This window comes from Oncorhynchus gorbuscha, linkage group LG05, assembly GCF_021184085.1.
Source record: "Oncorhynchus gorbuscha isolate QuinsamMale2020 ecotype Even-year linkage group LG05, OgorEven_v1.0, whole genome shotgun sequence".
Classification (NCBI taxonomy): Eukaryota; Metazoa; Chordata; class Actinopteri; order Salmoniformes; family Salmonidae; genus Oncorhynchus; species Oncorhynchus gorbuscha.
The window spans coordinates 8,638,226-8,652,395 of NC_060177.1; the positions used below are offsets into that span (position 1 = coordinate 8,638,226).

Below are 14,170 nucleotides of genomic sequence, written 5' to 3' on the forward strand. Positions count from 1 at the left end.
CGGAGATTGGACTTTCTGTCTGTAGGACTACTTTAAGCCGTACACTCCACAGAGCTGGGCTTTACGGAAGAGTGGCCAGAAAAAAAGCCAATGCTTAAATAAAAAAATAAGCAAACACGTTTGGTGTTCATCATTAGTTCACCATTAGTCATGTGGGAGACTCCCCAAACATATGGAAGAAAGTAGTACCGTCAGATGAGATTAAAATGTAGAATTTTGGCCATCAAGGAAAACCCTATGTCTGGCACAAACCCAACACCTCATCATCCCGAGAACACAATCCCCACAGTGAAGAATGGTGGTGGCAGCATCATGCTGTGGGGATGTTTTTCATTGGCAGGGACTGGGAAACTGGTCAGAATAGAAGGAATGACAGATGGTGCAAAATACAGGGAAATTCTTGAGGGAAACCTGTTTCAGTCTTCCAGAGATTTGAGATAGAGGTTCACCTTCCAGCAGGACAATGACCCTAAGCATACTGCTAAAGCAACACTTGAGTGGTTTAAGGGGAAACATTTACATGTCTTGGAATGGCCTAGTCAAATCCCAGACCTCAATCTAATTGAGAATCTGTGGTATGCCTTAAAGATTGCTATACACCAGCGGAACCCATCCAACTCGAAGGAGCTGGAGCAGTTTTGCCTTAAAGAATGGGCAAAAATCCCAGTGACTAGATGTGCCAAGCTTATAGAGACATACCCCAAGAGACTTGCAGCTGTAATTACTGCAAAAGGTGGCTCTACAAAGTATTGACTTTGGGGGTGAATCGTTATGGACGCTCAAGTTTTCAATTTTTTTGTCTTATTTCTTGTTTGTTTCACAATAACAAATCTTCAAAGTGGTAGGCATGTTGTGTAAATCAAATGATACAAACCCCCAAAAATCAATTTTAATTCCAGGTTGTCTGACAACAAACTAGGAAAAATGCCAAGGGGGGTGAGTACTTTCGCAACCACTGTACCTAGGGGAAATGTTTTTTATTGTGTTTTTGTTTCCCCTTTATTTAACCAGGTCGGCCAGTTGAGAATAAGTTCTCATTTACAACTGCGACCTGGCCAAGATAAAGCAAAGCAGTGCAACACAAAAACAACACAGAGTTACACATGGAATAAAGAAACGTTCAGTCAATAACACAATAGAAAAGTCTATATTCAGTGAGTGCAAATGAAGTAAGATTAGGGAGGTAAGGCAATAAATAGGCCATAGTGGCGAAATAATTACAATTTAGCAATTAAACACTGGAGTGATAGATGTGCAGAAGATGAATGTGCAAGTAGAGGTACTGGAAGGAGAGTTTACAGTCTAACCATACACCTATATATTTGTAATTGTCCACATATTCAGAACCATCCAGAGTAGTGATGCTCGATGGGTGGGCAGGTGTGGGCAGTAATCGGTTGAAGAGCATGCATTTAGTTTTACTTGCATTTAAGAGCAGTTGGAGGCCACGGAAGGAAAGTTGTATGGCATTGAAGCTCGTCTGGAGGTTAATTAACACAGTGTCCAAAAAAGGGCCAGAAGTATACAGAATGGTGTCGTCTGCGTAGAGGTGGATCAGCGAATCACCAGTTATAAGAGCGAAATCATTGATGTATACAGAAAAGAGAGTCGGCCCGAGAATTGAACCCTGTGGCACCCCCATAGAGACTGCAAGAGGTCCGGACAACAGGCCCTCCAATTTGACACACTGAACTCTGTCTGAGAAGTACTTGTTGAACTAGGAAAGGCAGTCATTTGAGAAACCAAGACTGCTGAGTCTGCTGATAAGAATGTGGTGACCAACAGAGTCGAAAGCCTTGGCCAGGTCAATGAATACGGCTACACAGTATTGTCTTTTATCGATGGCGGTTATGATATCGTTTAGGACCTTGAGCGTGGCTGAGGTGCAACCATGACCAGCTCAGAAACCAGATTGCATAGCGGAGAAGGTACGGTGGGATTCGAAATGGCCGGTGATCTGTTTGTTAACTTGGCATTTGAAGACCTTAGAATGGCAGGGTAGGACAGATATAGGTCTGTAACAGTTTAGGTCTAGAATGTCTCCCTCTTTAAAGAAGGGGATGACCGTGGGAGCTTTCAATCTTTATGGATCTCAGACGATACAAAAGAGAGGTTGAACAGGCTAGTAAAAGGGGTTGCAACAATTGCGGCGGATCATTTTAGAAAGAGAGGGTCCAGATTGTCTAGCCCAGCTGATTTGTAGGGGTCCAGATCTTGCAGCTCTTTCAGAACATCAGCTATCTGGATTTTGGTGAAGGAGAAATAGGGGAGGCTTGGGCAAGTTGTTGTGGGGGGTGCAGAGCTGTTGACCAGGGTAGGGGTAGCCAGGTGGAAAGCATGGCCAGCCATAGAAAAATGCTTATTGAATTTCTCATTTATCGTGGATTTATCGGTGACAGTGTTTCCTAGCCTCAGTGCAGTGGGCAGCTGGAGGGCTCTTATTCTCCAGAACTTTTGGGGTTTGTGCTACAGGATGCACATTTCTGTTTGAAAAAGCTAGCCTTTGCTTTCCTAACTGCCTGAGTATATTGGTTACTAACTTCCCTGAACAGTTTCCCATTGCAGAGGCTATTCGATGCTAATGCAGTACGCCACAGGATGTTTTTGTGCTGGTCAAGGGCAGTCAGGTCTGGAGTGAACCAAGGGCTATATCTGTTTCCTATTTCTACATTTTTTGAATGGGGCATGCTTATTTAAGATGGTGAGGAAAGCACATTTAAAGAATAACCAGGCATCTACTCTACTGACGGGATGAGGTCAAAATCCTTCCAGGATACCCGGGCCAGGTCGGTTAGAAAGGCCTGCTCGCAGAAGTGTTTTAGGGAGCGTTTGACAGTGATGAGGGGTGGTCGATTGACCGCGGACCCATTACGGACGCAGGCAATGAGACAGTGATCACTGAGACCCTGGTTGAAGATAGCAGAGGTGTATTTAGAGGGCAGGTTGGTCAGGATGATATCTATGTGGGTGCCCGTGTTTACGGATTTGGGGTTGTACCTTGTAGGTTCCATGATAATTTGGGTGAGATTTAGGGCATCTTGCTTAGACCCCAGAGCTAACTGAACAGGTCAAAACCATAGAAGGTGAGCTGTTATGGTTCAGTGGAACTGACTTGGGAAAACAGAGTTAATGTGGAAGGTATTGAATATGGATATCCAGGGTTGGTACTTGAGCTATACTTACCTGGAGGCAAGTAGGAGCAGGACCCAGAGGAGTTGACCAACACATTGGTATGGAAGGTAGCATCAAACCTCTCGTCGGCACTATGGGAGAACATGGATGTGTTCAGTTAGTGGGCATTAGTGTAGTCGTTCCCAAACCCGCTCCTTGGGGATGCCCAGCCATCCCAAATACGAGTTACATTCCAACACTACAGTAGCACAGCTGATTTAACAAATTATTGCCTTGCTGATTGGTTGACTAGTGGAATTAGGTGTGCTGATTGGTTGACTAGTGGAATTAGGTGTTCTGATTGGTTGACTAGTGGAATTAGGTGTGCTTGCACTGGAGCGGTTGGCAGGCCATTACAAGAGGGTTGGGAACGACTACATTACTGTGCAGGCAGACCCTTACAAGAGGGTTGGGAACGACTACATTAATGTGCAGGCAGGCCCTTAGAAGAGGGTTGGGAACGACTACATTAATGTGCAGACAGGCCCTTAGAAGAGGGTTGGGACCCACTACATTAATGTGCAGACAGGCCCTTAGAAGAGGGTTGGGACCCACTACATTAATGTGCAGACAGGCCCTTAGACGAGGGTTGGGATCCACTACATTAATGTGCAGACAGGCCCTTAGAAGAGGGTTGGGATCCACTACATTAATGTGCAGACAGGCCCTTAGAAGAGGGTTGGGACCCACTACATTCATGTGCAGACAGGCCCTTAGAAGAGGGTTGGGACCCACTACATTAATGTGCAGACAGGCCCTTAGAAGAGGGTTGGGACCCACTACATTAATGTGCAGACAGGCCCTTAGAAGAGGGTTGGGACCCACTACATTAATGTGCAGACAGGCCCTTAGAAGAGGGTTGGGACCCACTACATTCATGTGCAGACAGGCCCTTAGAAGAGGGTTGGGACCCACTACATTAATGTGCAGACAGGCCCTTAGAAGAGGGTTGGGACCCACTACATTAATGTGCAGACAGGCCCTTAGAAGAGGGTTGGGACCCACTATATTAATGTGCAGGCAGGCCCTTAGAAGAGGGTTGGAACCCACTACATTAATGTGCAGACAGGCCCTTAGAAGAGGGTTGGGACCCACTACATTAATGTGCAGACTGCAACACAACAGTCTTTTATTGGTGTGGTAGTATGACCTTGAGCTGTGAAAACCACGATCATGAATCATACAGCTATAAATCACTAGAGCAACACAGACTGTTAATCAGGATCTAGCTCCACCTCCATCCATACTACTCACAAAGGATTACATGGCAAAGAAAATGTACTGTATCAATTCCAATACTGTAGCTGGTGTTAAAAAGTTAAAAAGATATGCCTGCCTTCAAAATGAGTATTCCTGCCTCATTATTTTCTAGGTTACCGTGTCATAGAAGACCTGAAGTATGGTTCCTTTGTTGCAGCATAGCAACAGCTACATTCCCCTAGAGATGGCCTAGTCAGTGTAGAGCTCTGTCTCTCGCAATACATAATGCACTCCTCCAACTGAACTCCCAAAGGTTTCAATAGGAATGGAGAAAGGTGAGCTCAAGTTAAAAGAGTTGACGTTCCACGGGCGAATTAAAAAGCCACCATAGTGGAATGTAATTGACTGGGGTGAAACTAAGGCTTTGTTCAGAAGAACAGTGACAGATAGGGACGAGAATGTTGTTTTCTGCATTAGGGGGAAACAGGCAGGGGGTTCTGCTGTTACCATTTACATTTATTTACATTTTCTTCACTGTGATTGTCCTTGAAGAAGGTTTATGAGGGTTAATGGTATACAATAGCATATGGAATTCTGCATTTTTTGGTGAAATACTATTTTGCTTTATCTGACTTTATTTGCATGAAGAATAGCCTTGCTGGCCAGCCTTACTTAAAACGCACATCATTCTGTAAGCTCACGAGATCAGGCTGGATCCTAAAGAAGCAGTTCCTGATATTATAATCTGTGTATTGTACATTTCCAATGTTAGGAAAATAGTTTATTTCCTCAAATTAACACGGTCATATGGCAATATGTTCAAAAGCATTTCATGTACAAGAGGTATTAGCTCAACACCTGTCTTACAAACTACAGTGCCTTGCAAAAGTATTCGGCCCCCTTGAACTTTGCGACCTTTTGCCACATTTCAGGCTTCAAACATAAAGATATAAAACTTCATTTTTTTGTGAAGAATCAACAACAAGTGGGAGACAATCATGAAGTGGAACGACATTTATTGGATATTTCAAACTTTTTTAACAATTCAAAAACTGAAAAATTGGGCGTGCAAAATTATTCAGCCCCATTAAGTTAATACTTTGTAGCGCCACCTTTTGCTGCGATTACAGCTGTAAGTCGCTTGGGGTATGTCTCTATCAGTTTTGCACATCGAGAGACTGACATTTTTTCCCATTCCTCCTTGCAAAACAGCTCGAGCTCAGTGAGGTTGGATGGAGAGCATTTGTGAACAGCAATTTTCAGTTCTTTCCACAGATTCTCGATTGGATTCAGGTCTGGACTTTGACTTGGCCATTCTAACACCTGGATATGTTTATTTTTGAACCATTCCATTGTAAATTTTGCTTTATGTTTTGGATCATTGTCTTGTTGGAAGACAAATCTCCGTCCCAGTCTCAGGTCTTTTGCAGACTCCATCAGGTTTTCTTCCAGAATGGTCCTGTATTTGGCTCCATCCATCTTCCCATCAATTTTAATCATCTTCCCTGTCCCTGCTGAAGAAAAGCAGGCTCAAACCATGATGCTGCAACCACCATGTTTGACAGTGGGGATGGTGTGTTCAGGGTGATGAGCTGTGTTGCTTTTACGCCAAACATAACGTTTTGCATTGTTGCCAAAAAGTTCAATTTTGGTTTCATCTGACCAGAGCACCTTCTTCCGCTTGTTTGGTGTGTCTCCCAGGTGGCTTGTGGCAAACTTTAAACGACACTTTTTATGGATATCTTTAAGAAATGGCTTTCTTCTTGCCACTCTTCCATAAAGGCCAGATTTGTGCAATATACGACTGATTGTTGTCCTATGGACAGAGTCTCCCACCTCAGCTGTAGATCTCTGCAGTTCATCCAGAGTAATCATGGGCCTCTTGGCTGCATCTCTGATCAGTCTTCTCCTTGTATGAGCTGAAAGTTTAGAGGGACGACCAGGTCTTGGTAGATTTTCAGTGGTCTGATACTCCTTCCATTTCAATATTATCGCTTGCACAGTGCTCCTTGGGATGTTTAAAGCTTGGGAAATCTTTTTGTATCCAAATCCGGCTTTAAACTTCTTCACAACAGTATCTCGGACCTGCCTGGTGTGTTCCTTGTTCTTCATGATGCTCTCTGCGCTTTTAACGGACCTCTGAGACTATCACAGTGCAGGTGCATTTATACGGAGACTTGATTACACACAGGTGGATTGTATTTATCATCATTAGTCATTTAGGTCAACATTGGATCATTCAGAGATCCTCACTGAACTTCTGGAGAGAGTTTGCTGCACTGAAAGTAAAGGGACAATTTTTCAGTTTTTGATTTGTTAAAAAAAGTTTGAAATATCCAATAAATGTCGTTCCACTTCATGATTGTGTCCCACTTGTTGTTGATTCTTCACAAAAAAAATACAGTTTTATATCTTTATGTTTGAAGCCTGAAATGTGGCAAAAGGTCGCAAAGTTCAAGGGGGCCGAATACTTTCGCAAGGCACTGTATATAAGTCCTGCTTCCACCTCATGGTAATACATTAGAGGCCATAGTAATGGAGTTGGCCAGCTGTATAGAGCAATAATTGGTTATGGGGTCCAAGATTACTGGTATAGTACTAACCTGTTATACAGCAGGATGTCTGGCTTCCAGATTTGGTTATCAGGGAATCTCACATTGGCCACCCCAGGGTACTCAGACTGATTCCACTGCAGGTAATAATCATTCCAGTACTGGAGAGAGAAACATAACTCACTCCTCATATTCTCACCACTCCTCCACACACGTTTCCAGATAAGCTAATTCCATTAGTGGGAGGTTCTGTGGCCTCGCATCGCTTGAACCTGATCACGGTTTGATAAACAAAGTATCCATCTATGCAGATGAATCTGAAAATGGTCAAAGTTTTGTGGTAACTGGGGAAATCAGGCATTGCATAGCAACACTTGAGAAGCTGTTAAAAAGGAACATCTTTAAAGGGTATTATAAGTGTAGGAGTGTTAATTATAGCTGTTTGTCATGACTAACTGTTTGTGTTATTGCTTGTTACATATAAGGCACAGGCGGCTGCCGGAACCTTAATTGGGGGGGACAGGCTCATAGTAATGGCTGGAATGGAACAAATGGAATATTATCGAACACATCAAACACCTGGTTTCCATGTGTTTGATACCATTCCATTAACTCAATTCAATACATTATTATGAGCCGTCCTCCCCTCAGCAGCCTCCTGTGGGACTCTAAGGGTATTGCTGACAGAACCCTGTCTTTATTAAACACACAGAGCAGATCAGATTAGAATCTGTCCCAGTCTTTATTAAACACACAGAGCAGATCAGATTAGAATCTGTCCCAGTCTTTATTAAACACACAGAGCAGATCAGATTAGAATCTGTCCCAGTCTATAATAAACAACTGTATCAAGGAATAAACATTTTATGGGATTAAGGCTATGTTCCAATCTTTTCTAAAATCTACATTTAACTGCCAAAATAAAGGAAACACTTGAGTAAATGAGGGATACAAAGTACTGTATATTGAAAGCAGGTGCTTCCACACAGATGTGGTTCCTGAGTTAAGCAATTAACATCCCATCATGCTTAGGGTCATGTATAAAATGCCCCAGTGACTTTGAAAGAGGGGTCTCAAAGTAGCATAGGGGGTTGAAAGTGTGTGTGTGTGTGTGTGTGTGTGTGTGTGTGTGTGTGTGTGTGTGTGTGTGTGTGTGTGTGTGTGTGTGTGTGTGTGTGTGTGTGTGTGTGTGTGTGTGTGTGTGTGTGTGTGTGTGTGTGTGTGTGTGTGTGTGTGTGTGTGTGTGTGTGTGTGTGTGTCTCAGTCACCAGATCTTAACCCAATTGAACACTAATGGGATATTCTGGATGCCTGAGACAGCGATTTCCACCACCATATTATGTCATTTCTTGTGGAAGAATGGTGTCACATCCCTCCAATAGAGTTCCAGAAACTTCTAGATTCTATGCCAAGGTGCATTGCAGCTGTTCTGGCAGGCCAACGCCCTATTAAGACACATTATGTTGGTGTTTCCTTTATTCTGGCAGTTACATGTATATTCCAATTCTAATTCAAATGTGGATGACTAAACAAGTCATGGACATAGTGACCATTATCAATCAGTTTGAGGGTTGTAAATGATTGGTTTGAAAAGGTAATGAGTCTTACAATGGCCTACACATCCTGTATCATACTTTGAGATTTGAGATGGGTAGCGTGGACTGTTCATCATTTCAACAACACCAGACTGGTGTAGCAAGGTGAGGTTTCCATACGTCATGTTTGATATGCCTTGACACATCACAACCAACGGAGACCTAGTATGGAGCATGACTAAACATACCCTGTCAAATAATGACATGTTCATGCTTTTTAGCCAGTGTATGGTCAGTTTTCATTCTTTATATGGGAGGTTGGCAGTCATGTTGTTATCAGTAAGTGCAGACATAACAAATGGAGGTTACACCACCTCATGAGTGTACTGTAAGTGTAGCAATATCAACACGGTCTCAATGACTTTCTTTAACAAGCTGTCCTGGGTGCTCAAACAGATTACCTCCGAGTCTAGAGATGGATGTCGGTTTGAATAGATTTCATTGTCTTAATGTAACTTTGTCTTCCCCACCAGGGGTTGAGCCACAGACCATGGATAGTTATTAGAGGGATATTATAATAGCCTGTTCCTGGAGTAAAAGGTCAAATCTATCTATAAGGTCTATGGAGTGGCTCTATGAAGGACTGACAGTCTGGAGGTTGTCCATTCGTTAAGGTGATTTAAAACAGCCAACACAACATTTATACAGTTTGCTGATGAGGCGAGAGCGGGAGAGGACTTACTGTCAGAAAACATAAACGCCATCTTCATTCAGTTGTGTGTGACTGAGTTGCTTAGTTATTGTTCCCGAGTTGACCAATTTGCAAGATAGATGGAGGTGTAGTGTACTGCAGTATGGTATAATATTGTATAGTGTGGTATAGTGTAGTCTAGTGTACAGTACAGTACAATACAGTATAGTGCAGTATAGTACAGTACAGTATATAGTCTAAATTAAACGTGTTGAAACAGGCAAATGGAAAAAAGTCTCACCAGCTGCAGCCATATGTTGGTTGTTAAAACCTGGTTCTTCTCATCCTGTTGCATTGAGAGACAGATGAACATGTCAGTTTGTATCATCAGAGAGAGAGATAGATGAACATGTCAGTTTGTATCATCAGAGAGATAGATGAACATGTCAGTTTGTATCATCAGAGAGAGATAGATGAACATGTCGGTTTGTATCATCAGAGAGAGATAGATGAACATGTCAGTTTGTATCATCAGAGAGATCGATGAACATGTCAGTTTGTATCATCAGAGAGAGATAGATGAACATGTCAGTTTGTATCATCAGAGAGAGATAGATGAACATGTCAGTTTGTATCATCAGAGAGAGATAATGAACATGTCAGTTTGTAACATCAGAGAGAGAGATAGATGAACATGTCAGTTTGTAACATCAGAGAGAGAGATGAACATGTCAGTTTGTAACATCAGAGAGAGAGATGAACATGTTAGTTTGTAACATCAGAGAGATAGATGAACATGTCAGTTTGTATCATCAGAGAGATAGATGAACATGTCAGTTTGTAGCATGATAGAGAGATAGATGAACATGTCAGTTTGTAACATGATAGAGAGATAGATGAACATGTCAGTTTGTATCATCAGAGAGATAGATGAACATATCAGTTTGTATCATCAGAGAGATAGATGAACATGTCAGTTTGTATCATCAGAGAGAGATAGATGAACATGTCAGTTTGTATCATCAGAGACATAGATGAACATGTCAGTTTGTATCATCAGAGACATAGATGAACATGTCAGTTTGTAACATCAGAGAGAGATAGATGAACATGTCAGTTTGTAACATCAGAGGATAAAGTAATACAACAACCCAGTGTTTCTCAATCCATTCCTAAAGGACCCCAGAGGTGCACATTGTTGTCACAAAACAACTAATCACCCTTGATTTGAGTTGAATCAGGTTTGTTAGTGTTGGACTAGCACAACAATGTGAGCTCTGTTAACTTGCGTACCACAGTAACTCACCACGTCCATGATCTGCATCAAACTAAAGCTGAAGTTGACGGTGAGGGAGTGGGTGTCATTGAACACTGGCCTCTCTAGTGGGTTGTAGTTGGCCATAAGATCCTTGTACAGCCTCCGCTGGGGTTCCCCTTGGAGGGACACTGCCAGGGGAAAAACCACAAGAGGTGGACATTTGAGCTTCTGTTTTAAAATGTGCTTGGTCTTCTCTGAAGATCGATAGACTTTACGTAGATGTGTATGTAGTCCCTGTTGTACAGTCGAAAATAACATGTCTTGTTAACCACAGTGTTGTAAAAAAATGGTCAAGTCCTTTCACTATCTCTGTCACATACATGACCCAAAGCAAAATTAGATAATGCTGTGAACTAGAGAAACAAAATGAGATAACGCTATAAACTAGAGCAGCAAAATTAGATAATGCCGTAAACTAGAGCAGAAACATTAGATAATGCTGTAATCGAGAGCAACACAATTAGATAATACTAGAAACTAGAGCAGCAAAATGAGATAAAGCTGTAAACTAGATCAGCAGATGAGATAAAGCTGTAAACTAGAGCAGCAGATGAGATAAAGCTGTAAACTAGAGCAGCAGATGAGATAAAGCTGTAAACTAGAGCAGCAGATGAGATAAAGCTGTAAACTAGAGCAGCAGATGAGATAAAGCTGTAAACTAGAGCAGCAGATGAGATAAAGCTGTAAACTAGAGCAGCAGATGAGATAAAGCTGTAAACTAGAGCAGCAGATGAGATAAAGCTGTAAACTAGAGCAGCAGATGAGATAAAGCTGTAAACTAGTGCAGCAGATGAGATAAAGCTGTAAACTAGAGCAGCAGATGAGATAAAGCTGTAAACTAGAGCAGCAGATGAGATAAAGCTGTAAACTAGAGCAGCAGATGAGATAAAGCTGTAAACTAGAGCAGCAGATGAGATAAAGCTGTAAACTAGAGCAGCAGATGAGATAAAGCTGTAAACTAGATCAGCAGATGAGATAAAGCTGTAAACTAGAGCAGCAGATGAGATAAAGCTGTAAACTAGAGCAGCAGATGAGATAAAGCTGTAAACTAGAGCAGCAGATGAGATAAAGCTGTAAACTAGAGCAGCAGATGAGATAAAGCTGTAAACTAGAGCAGCAGATGAGATAAAGCTGTAAACTAGATCAGCAGATGAGATAAAGCTGTAAACTAGAGGAGCAGATGAGATAAAGCTGTAAACTAGAGCAGCAGATGAGATAAAGCTGTAAACTAGAGCAGCAACATGAGATAAAGCTGTAAACTAGAGCAGCAGATGAGATAAAGCTGTAAACTAGATCAGCAGATGAGATAAAGCTGTAAACTAGAGCAGCAGATGAGATAAAGCTGTAAACTAGAGCAGCAGATGAGATAAAGCTGTAAACTAGAGCAGCAGATGAGATAAAGTTCTAAACTAGATCAGCAGATGAGATAAAGCTGTCAACTAGAGCAGCAGATGAGATAAAGCTGTAAACTAGAGCAGCAGATGAGATAAAGCTGTAAACTAGAGCAGCAGATGAGATAAAGCTGTAAACTAGAGCAGCAGATGAGATAAAGCTGTAAACTAGAGCAGCAGATGAGATAAAGCTGTAAACTAGAGCAGCAAAATTAGATAAAGCTGTAAACTAGAGCAGCAGATGAGATAAAGCTGTAAACTAGAGCAGCAAAATGAGATAAAGCTGTAAACTAGAGCAGCAGATGAGATAAAGCTGTAAACTAGATCAGCAGATGAGATAAAGCTGTAAACTAGATCAGCAGATGAGATAAAGCTGTAAACTAGATCAGCAGATGAGATAAAGCTGTAAACTAGAGCAGCAGATGAGATAAAGCTGTAAACTAGAGCAGCAGATGAGATAAAGCTGTAAACTAGAGCAGCAGATGAGATAAAGCTGTAAACTAGAGCAGCAGATGAGATAAAGCTGTAAACTAGAGCAGCAGATGAGATAAAGCTGTAAACTAGAGCAGCAGATGAGATAACGCTGTAAACTAGAGCAGCAGATGAGATAAAGCTGTAAACTAGAGCAGCAAAATGAGAATGCTGTAAACTAGAGCAGCAGATGAGATAAAGCTGTAAACTAGATCAGCAGATGAGATAAAGCTGTAAACTAGATCAGCAGATGAGATAAAGCTGTAAACTAGAGCAGCAGATGAGATAAAGCTGTAAACTAGATCAGCAGATGGACCATACACTTTTTCGCTTAATCTCCAATATAGTGAGAGAATGAGAGAGAGAGAATGAGAGAGAGAGAATGAGAGAGAGAACGAGAAAGCATGAAAGAGAGAGAGAATGAGAGAGAGAGAGAGAATGAGAGCACATTTGTAATATGGGACATTTTAATATGGCAATGAATACACTCAAAGAAAAAGCATTGTATGCAATAAAAATGTTATTATAAAAAAATCAACATCCCAATTAGAATTTGGACCAAAATATTTGACAGCCTAATCCTACCAATAGCTCTTTACGGAAGTGAGGTTTGGGGGTCACGGGACTTTAAAATGTGGGACAAACATCCAATTGAAGCCCTACATGCAGAATTCTATTTGATAAAAATATCTGAAGATCATACACATTTTGGCAACACCTAAATTAAAGTCCAAATTCATGTCTCCAATTTAAAGCACTTCAAACCCAAGAACTGAGCCCAGAAACGAGCCGTCTCAGTCAATTGGTGTTGGACCAAACCAACCAAACGGACACCAGCACTGCTTCTAAAGATTGAATTCAAATAAACAAATATGTATTTGCTTGAGGGACACTGAATAATAACATCTGCATAGTAAACAGTAACTTACTTATTACTAGTTGTATTGTTATTACTATTATTATTGTTATTATTAGTGGAATTATTGTTCTTACTTTTATTATTATTGTTGTGATTATTATTCCAAATAGTAGTGGTATGGGTAGTAGGGGTGATGGTAATGATAGCAGTTTAATGATGGTGGTGGTAGTAGTAGTAATGATGATGGTAGTTGCAGTACTGATGTAATGGTGAGGATGACTGTCATGACTTCGCCGAAGTCGGTCCCTCTCCTTGTTCGGGCAGCGTTCGGCGGTCGACGTCACCGGCCTTCTAGCCATCGCCGATCCACTTTTCATTTTCCATTTGTTTTGTCTTTGTTTTACACACCTGGTTTCAATTCCACAATTACATGTTCATTATTTAACCCTCTGTTTTCCCCATGTTTTTTGTGCGTGCTTGTTTATTGTAAGTTTGGTCCGTTGTTTGTGGGCCTGGTGTTACTTCATGTACTTTGATATTTTGAGTAAAGTTCCTTGTGTTACTCATCTCTGCTGTCCTGTGCCTGACTTCTCTGCACCAGCTACACCCAGATCCTTACAATGACAGTTAGTTCTAAGTTAGTTATAGTTTAATTTTCCATGTTTAGCCTTTTCTGTGTATTATAGTTCTACTATTGACTGTTAGTATTTTATTGTTGTTATTTTTAGAATTGTTTTGTATTATTATTTACTACCATTTTATATTATTATTCTTTATTCTTTACTATTTTATAACAATGTATATTGTATACAATATTGCTTTGACAATATTGACAATGTTTTTCATGCCAATAAAGCAGCTTGAATTTGAGAGAGAAAGAGAGAGAGAGAAAGAGAGACAGAGAGAGAGAGAGACAGAGAGACAGAGAGAGACAGAGAGAGAGAGAGAGACAGAGAGACAGAGAGAGACAGAGAGAGAGAGA

General features: G+C 41.3%; 1 pseudogene; it reads right to left on the minus strand.

Moving 5' to 3' along the window:
* Positions 1-14,170, minus strand: part of LOC124035492 — a 49,537-nt pseudogene that overhangs the window by 25,661 nt on the left and 9,706 nt on the right.